This window comes from Arvicanthis niloticus, chromosome 3, assembly GCF_011762505.2.
Source record: "Arvicanthis niloticus isolate mArvNil1 chromosome 3, mArvNil1.pat.X, whole genome shotgun sequence".
In the NCBI taxonomy this organism is placed as follows: Eukaryota; Metazoa; Chordata; class Mammalia; order Rodentia; family Muridae; genus Arvicanthis; species Arvicanthis niloticus.
In genome coordinates, this window is record NC_047660.1 from 37,504,344 (window position 1) to 37,513,107 (window position 8,764).

The following is an 8,764-nucleotide window of genomic DNA, read 5'->3' on the forward strand; positions in this document are numbered from 1 at the left end:
GATGACTATAGAGAACTTTAAGTAGGCCATAAATAACTCCCTCAACCAAGTACAAGAGAACACAGACAAACAGGTAGAAGCCTTTACAGAGGAAACACAAAAATCCCTTAATGAGTTACAAGGAAACATAACCAAACAAGTGAAGGAACCAAACAAAACCATCCAGGATCTAAATTCGAAACAATAAAGAAATCACAAAGAGAGACTAACCTGGAGAAAGAAAACCTAGGAAAGAGATCAGGAATCATAGAGGCAAGCATCACCACCAGCATACAAGAAGTAGAAAAGAAAATCTCAGGTGCAGAAGATGCCATAAAAAACATTAATACAACTGACAAAGAAAATGCAAAATATATATAAATTTGTACAATATCTTTCTACAAATCCAGCCCTCCAAAGGATAATGGATTGAAAACTCCAATATAAGGAGGAAAACTACATCAAAAAACAAACAAACAAACAAAAAAAACCCAAGAAAGTTATATTTTTCCAACAAATCCAGAGGCCACACAAGCATACTTCCAGCTCTGATAAGAAAAAAACCAGGATGCAACAATCACTTTTCCTTAATATCTGGTAGCATCAATGGTCTCAACTCCTCAATAAAAAGATGAAGACTAATGGACAAGATACATAAAAAGGACCCATCATTTTTCTTCATACAGGAAATGTACCTCAGTGACAAAACAGACACTACCTCAGAGTAAAAGGATGGAAAACAATTTTTCCAGCAAATGTTCCCAAGAAAAAATCTGGAGTAGCCATTCTAATATTGAATAAAATCAACTTTCATCCAAATGTTATCCAAAAAGATAAGGAAGGACACTTCATACTTCTCAAATGAAAAATCTACAAAGATGAACTCTCAATCCTGAATATCTATGTTCCAAATACAAGAGCACCCACATTCATAAAACAAACTTTATAAATGTTTGAAGCACACACTGAGCCTTATACACTAATAGTGGGATTCTTGAACAGCCCACTCTCAGAAATGAACAGACCATGGAATCAGAAACTAAACAGAGACACAGTGAAACTAAAAGAAGTTATGAACCAAATAGATTTAAAAGGTGTCTATAGAACATTTCATTCTAAGACAAAATAATGCACCTTCTTCTCAGCTCTTCATGGTACCTTCTCCAAAATGGACCATATACTTATTAACAAAACAGACCTGGAAAGACAGCTACAGGAAGATTGAAATTATTCCATGCATCCTATTAGTTCATGATGGAATAATACTGGTCTTCAATAAGAACAAATACAATGGAAAGCCCACATCCATGTAGAAACTGAACAATGCCCTACACAGTGATAACTTGATCAACCAAGAAATTAAAGACTTTTTAGAATTTAATAAAAATGGAGGCACATTATAACAAAACTTACGTAACACAATGAAAGCAGTGTTATGATGACAACTCAAAGCTCTAAGTGCCTACAAAAAGAAACTGGAGAAAGCATATTCTAGCAATTCAACAGCATACCTGAAAGCTCTAGAACAAAAAGAAACAAATACACCCATGAGGAGTAGATGGCAGGAAGTAATCAAACTCAGGGCTGAAATCAACCAAGTAGAAAGAAAAAGAACTATACAAAGAATCAAAAAACAAACAAACAGTAATTGATTCATTGAGAATGTCAACAAGACATATAAATTCTTAGCCAGACTAATCACAGGGTACAGAGACAGTATCCAAATTAATAAAATCAAAACTGAAAAGTGAGACATAACAACAGAAACCAAGGAAATTAAAAAAAATCAGATCCTACTACAAAAGACTATACTCAACAAAACTGGAAAATCTGGATGAAATGGACAGTTTTCTCTACAGAAACCAAGTACCAAAATTAAATTAAATTAAATTAAATTAAATTAAATTAAATCAGGATAAGCTAAACATCTAAACAGTCCCATAACCCCTAAAGAAATAGCAGCAGACACTCAGAGACCTGGAGTCTGGATAGCTGCCTGGTTTGGCTGGGACTTGGAGACCTATCTGCAGTGTTCAGAACTGAGCCTTCTGACTAGAGAGACATTAGAGGATGAGTGTTCAGACCCCACCCACACTCCAGAAGCTGGCAATTCAGACTCTGCTGAAAGATGAGGCTTTGGCCATGTCCTCTCTGGAGGACCTGCCCCATAGACTCTTCCCTAGACTGTTCAAGGAGGCCTTCTCTGGCAGACAGACCAAGCTGGTGAAGGCAATGATGGCAGTCTGGCCTTTCCACTGTCTTTCTGTGGGGGTATTGCTGAAGACACCTCACCTGGAAACTTTTCAGGCTGTACTAGATGGAGTAGACATGCGACTGACAAGAGAGTTTCACCCTAGGAAGAAAAAACTTCAGGTTCTCGACCTGAGAAATGTGCACCATGCCTTCTGGAACATATGGGCTGGTGAAGAGAATAGTGACTGTTCACCAGTGAACTTGAATAAAAAGCAAGTAGTGACAGTCCGTCCCAAATATGCTGTGAGGCTACATCTGAAGGTCATCATTGACCTGTCCATCACCTCACATCTCAGTGTGGCAAAAGCATGTTTGTTGAAGTGGGCCCAGAGGAGAAAGGGCTTCATACATTTCCGCTGTACAAAGATGAGGATCTGGTCTCAGCCAGTCCAAGTTATCGAAGAAATCTTGAATGTTTTTTTATTAAGATCACATCACAGAATTATAACTGAGTACCGATTGGACTCTGTTACAGCTGGCATGTTTTGCTCCCTACTTTGGCCAGATGAAAAATATTAACAAAGTCTTGCTCACACCCCTCCGCAAGGTCACTTTCCCTATTACAAATATAACACCAGCCACAGAAGCCAAGTGTCTCAATCAGATTACTTCTCAGTTTTCCAAATTCAACTGTCTCCAGCATCTCTTCATGAAACGTACCCATTTTTTTTAGAAACCAGATGAAAGAGGTCCTAGGGTGCCTGAGTATGCCCTTGGAGACCCTCTCTATCACTCACTGCCTAATTTCACAGAGAGACTTGGATTCCTTTTCTTGCTGTCACAGCCTCTTTTCAGTTAAAATATCTGGAAATAAGAGGAGTGACCTTATATACTTTAGATCTTATGCCTTTGAGAGGTCTCCTGGAGAAAGTGGCAGACACTCTAGAGACTCTGGATTTCCAGTGGTGTAGGATGAAGGACCTCCACCTCAATGCTCTTCTACCTGCCCTCAGACAATGCTCTCAGCTCAACAAGATTAATTTCTATAACAATGACTACTCCATGCCCATCCTAAAGGACCTTTTGCATCACACAGCCAGCTGGAGCAAGGTAAATGTGGAACAATACCCTGCCCCTCTGGAGTGCTATGAGTTATGTCTCCACGGTAAGATTTGCCCAACTTTGTCAGGATCTCATGAATACACGGAGGGCCATAAGGCAGCCCAAGAACATCTCTTTTGCTACAGATCTGCCTCAAATGTAGTTATTACTGTGTCTATAGCTAGGGGGGCAGGCTTTGTTCTTGCTGGCAGTAAGCATGGATACAGGACTTCTGGATGTGAATAAATGACAGGCTTGGGACACATCTGTCATCCAGGGTGCTCAGTGAATGTGACTTCAGACACTTCTCATATGGTAGGAAACAAACAGATGTACAGTTACTGGGACCCTGGATGCTGGGCTTGACCTGGGGAACAATTTGATGGACTGTGGGAACAGGGTCCTTGTGAAATCAGAAAGTGTTTGGTACTTATATGTGGCTTCTACCCAGTTATACTAACTAGATGCTTTGTTGTGTACTTATAAACTTGAATATTCTCTCTCTGAGGTCTTTGACTATTACCAACCTCACTACTTGGTTCAGGTCAGGAAGGCTGAATGAGTCCAGGAATGGAAAGACACTGGTGAGGCAAAGTTCCATGTGAAATTGACATGTATAAATAAAAGATTTCTTGACACTTCTTTCCCTTGTCCTTTGTCTGGGCTACATTTACAACCCTCATGTGTGGCTGGTCAGTTATGTGCACAAACATTTAAACTAAAGTGAGCAACATAAATACACCTCCTATGAAGGAGAATTAAATGGACCACAGACAATTATCATCCAGTTCATTCAGACCACAAGTCACCTTGATGCCTAAAGGATAGAAGACAATATAGGGCCAAGTAAACAGGCTTTCCAGTCTGGTTTTGAACTGTTTTTTTTTTTTTTTTTTTTTCAAAACATGATTTATCTGTGTAGCCCTGGCTGTCCTGGAACTCACTCTGTAGACCAGGCTGGCCTCACAGTCAGAAATCTGCCTGCCTCTGCCTCCCAAGTGCTGGGATTAAAGGCATGCAACACCACTGCCTGGCCAGCTTTGAACTCTTGATCTTTTTGTCAAGCCTTAATGAAATGACTACCAGGAACCTCTCTATCCAGTCTTTATGCCACATGTCTCTAAAGCCTTATCCTATAGACTCCCAAACTCTATGAAGTACCCATAGTGTATAGAAAGGTGTCCAATAAAATGCAGGTCCCTCTATAATATAAAGCATTTACTTTACAAAAAATCGTACTGTAAATCTTCAGTTTAAAAAAAAGAAAAACATTTGCCTCTGCCTAGTCATTATACACCCTTTCTTGCAAACTATCAATAAAACAATTTGTTACTCTATAAAAAAAAGAAATAGCAGCAGTCATTAAAAGTCTCCCTACAAAAAAACAAAATAAAACAACAAAAAACAAAAACAAACAAACAGAATAGAAATAGGACCAGATGGTTTCAGTGCAGAATTCTATCAGACCTTCAAAAGAGGATCTAATAACAATTCTCTTCAAACTATTCCACAATAGAGAAAGAGAAAGAACACTACCCAAATTTTCTCCGAAGCCAAGATTATTCTCATACCTAAACCACACAAAGACCCAACAAAGAAAGTAGGCCTTATCCCAAGAATGCAGGGTTGGCACAACATATGGAAATCCATTAACATAACCCACTATATAAACAAACTCAGAGGAGAAAAGCACATGATCATCTCACTAGATGCTGAGAAAGCATCTGAAAAAGTTCAACAACTTTTCATGGTAAAAGTCTTGAAAAGATCAGCAATCCAAGGCCCATACCTAAAAAGAGTAAAAGCAATATATAGCAAACCAGGAGAGAGACATGAAGCAATCCCCCTAAAATCAAGGACTAGACAGGCTGCTGACTTTTTCCCTACCCATTCAATATAGTACTGAAAGTCCTATAGCCAGAGCCATTAGACAACAGAAGGAAATCAAAAGGATACAAACGGGAAAGGAAAAAGTCAAAATTTCACTATTTGCAGATGATATGATAGTATACTTAAGTGACCCCAAAACTTCCACCAGAGAACTCCTAAACCTGATAATCAACTTCAGCAAAGTGCCTGGACATAAAATCAACGCAAACAAATCAGTAGCCTTTGTCTTCTCAAAGGATAAACAGGCTGAGAAAGAAATTAGAGAAAGGACACCCTTTACATTAGTCACAAATAATATAAAATACCTTGGTGTGAATCTAACTAAGCAACTGACAGGTCTTTATGACAAGAACTTCATGTCTCTAAAAAAAAAAATTGAAGATCTCTGGAGGTGGAAAGATCTCTCATGCTTATGGATTGGCAGGATTAATAGAGTAAAAATGGCCATCTTGCTGGAAGCAATTTACAGATTGAATGCCATCCCCATCAAAATTCCATATCAATTCTTCATAGAGTTAGAAAAAGCAATTTTCAAATTCATTTGGAATAACAAAAAACTTAAGACAGTGTAAACTATTCTCTACAATTAAAGAAGTTTTGGGGGAATCATAATCTCTGACCTCAGGCTGCACTACAAAGCAATAGTGATTTAAAAAAAAAAACTGCATGTATTGGTACAGAGACAAGAGGAAGATCAAGGAATAGAATAGAAGATTCAGAAATGAACACACATACCTCTGGTCACTTGATCTTTGACAAAGGATCTAAAACCATTCAGTGGAAAAAAGACAGCATTTACAACAAATGGTGCTGGTTCACCTGGAGGTCAGCATATAGAAGAATGCAAATAGATCCACTCTTATCTACTTGTAGAAAGCACAAATCCAGGTGGATCATGGACCTCCACATAAAACCTGATACATGAAATGAATAAAAGAGAAATTGGAGAAGAGCCTTGAATACATGGACACAGGGGAAAAGTTCTTGAACAGAACGGCATGGCTTATGCTCTAAGATCAAGAAATGATAAATGGTACCTCATAAAATTGCAAAGCTTCTGTAAGGCAAAGGATACTCTCAATAGGACAAAATAGCAACTAACAGTTTGGGAAAAGATCTTAACCAATCCTACATCCAATAGAGTGCTAATATTCAATATATACAAAGAACTCAAAACATTAGATTCCAGACAATCAAATAATGCAAATAAAACAAGGTACAAGGCTAAACAAAGAATTTTCAACTGAGGAAACTTGGATGATTGAGAAACACCTAAAGAAATGTTCAACATTCTTAGACCTTGGGGAATCGTAAATCAAAACCACCCTGAGATTCCATATCATATCAGCCAGAATGGCTAAGATCAAAAACTCAGGTGATAGCAGATGCTGGCCAGGATATGGAGAAAGAGGAAAACTCCTCCATTGCAGGTGGTAGTACAAGCTGGTAAAACCACTCTGGAAATCAGTTTGATGGTTCTTTAGAAAATTGGACATAATACAACTTGAGAACCCAGCTATACCACTACAGGGAATTTACCCAAAAGATCCTCCAACATATAACAAGGACACATGCTCCACTATATTCATAGAAGTCTTATTTATAATAGCCAGAAGCTGGAAAGAACCCATATGTCCTTCAAGAGAGGAATGGATACAGAAAATGTGGTACATTTACACAGTGGGGTACTACTCAGCTATTAAAAACAACGAATTCATGAAATTATTAGCCAAATGGATGGAACTAGAAAATATCATCCTGAGTGAGGTAACCCAATCACAAAAGAACACACATGAAATGCAGTCACTGCTGGGATAATAGCCCAAAATTTCACAAGCAATAACCAAGATACAACTCACAAACCACATAAAGCTACAGAAGAATGATGACCAATGTGTTGGTGCTTCGGTCCTTCTTACAAAGAGTAACAAAGTATTCATTGAGCAAATATTATGACAAAGTGGGGAGCAGAGTCTGAAGGAGGGGATGTCTGGAAACTGCCCCACCTGGGGATCCATCCCATGTGCAATCACCAAATGCAGATACTGTTGTGGATACAAAAGTTCATGTTGACAGGAGCCTGATATAACTCTCTACTGAGAGGCTTTGCCAGAGCCTGACATATACAGATGTAGATGCTTGCAGCCAACCATTGAACTGATCACAGGGTCCCCAATGAAAGAATTAGAAAGAAGACTGAAGGAGCTGAAGGGGTTTGTGGCCTCTTGGGGTGAGGGACAATACTAACCAACCAGAGCTCCCAGGGTCTAAACCTCCAGCTGGGGAGCACACATGGAGGGAACTATGATTTCAGCTGTATATGTAGTGTAGGACGGCCTTGTCAGTTATTGGTGTGAGAGGAGGCCTTTGGTCCCTTGAAGGCTGGCTGCCTCAGTGTTGAGGAATTCGAGGGCAGGGAGGCATTAATGGGAGGGTGGGTATGTGGGGCCACACCCTCATAGAAGCAGAAGGAGAGAGGATAGGGGGTTTCTTGTAGCAGGGATGGAGAAAGGGGATAACAACTGAAATGTAACTAAATAAAATATCCAATAAAAAAGAAAAATATCCATTACTGTATAAAACTAATACATGTTAATTAAAAAATAGAAAAATAAATAAAATAAGCAAATATATATTATTTTCACTAGTGAGATTAATAAAAACTTCATCCTTTCTTGCTAATTTTTAACCTCATTTTACATATTATAATAAATAGCTTTGTGCATATGAATTGCATATACATGCATATCCTGTTTGTGGATTAAAATCATTACATTAAGAGGTCCTGATACAGGTATATTGTATGTTTCTTTTCTTCTCCAGATGAATATTGGAGTCACTACATCCTATGAAAATAGTGATGAGATTTTTATTGGAATATATCTATGAATTTGTACATAATTTTTATTTCTAGAATTTTGACATTTTCTATTATATACAATACTTCTTTTCACTTACTTTAATACATTTAAAGAAAGTTTTGTTTTTTAATTTCTATATTTACAAAAAGAGACAGAGCCTACCTAAAAATTAAATATTCTTTGTGACATTATCAGGGAACTCTTTAGCCATTTTCTCTTGGTTTGAATGTAATTTCTTATTGCAGAGATGGAATCATGTTTCTGTCCTAATGTGAATGGAAAACATTTTATAAACTTTCTAGTATAATGCAAGTAAGGAATAGGCCAATAAAAATCTCCTCCTGTTAAATCAGACAAGGACATGTATATTCAACATGTAAGGAACTTATGAAGTTCTAAATGTGAAAAAAACAAACTAATTTCCAAGAATTTTATGGAGTTTATAAGGAATGTATTTTTAATGAATTTCACTGTCACTCAAATTATTAATCATGTTAACTTTAGTTAGCAAGATGTATTAAGATATTTTAAAATTCTGTTTGAAAGAGGGTAATAAAAACATTATTGTTTCTCTTTCAGCCTTGCTGGTAGCTCACTTACAGGCATTTTCTTTTTCCTACAAGGATAATTGAGAATGGGATTTCCTTTCCCCTTCTCTTTAGGATTTTGTCATCTGTGTTTTCTGAGTTCCTTTCTTCTTGTGCATCACTATCAGTTTCTCTCTTGTATTACTTTGTTCG

At 37.7% G+C, this 8,764-nt stretch overlaps 1 pseudogene; it reads left to right on the plus strand.

Moving 5' to 3' along the window:
• The first annotated feature begins 2,049 nt into the window (after positions 1–2,049).
• Positions 2,050–3,488, plus strand: LOC117706050 (PRAME family member 8 pseudogene; annotated as a pseudogene).
• Positions 3,489–8,764: the final 5,276 nt, after the last annotated feature.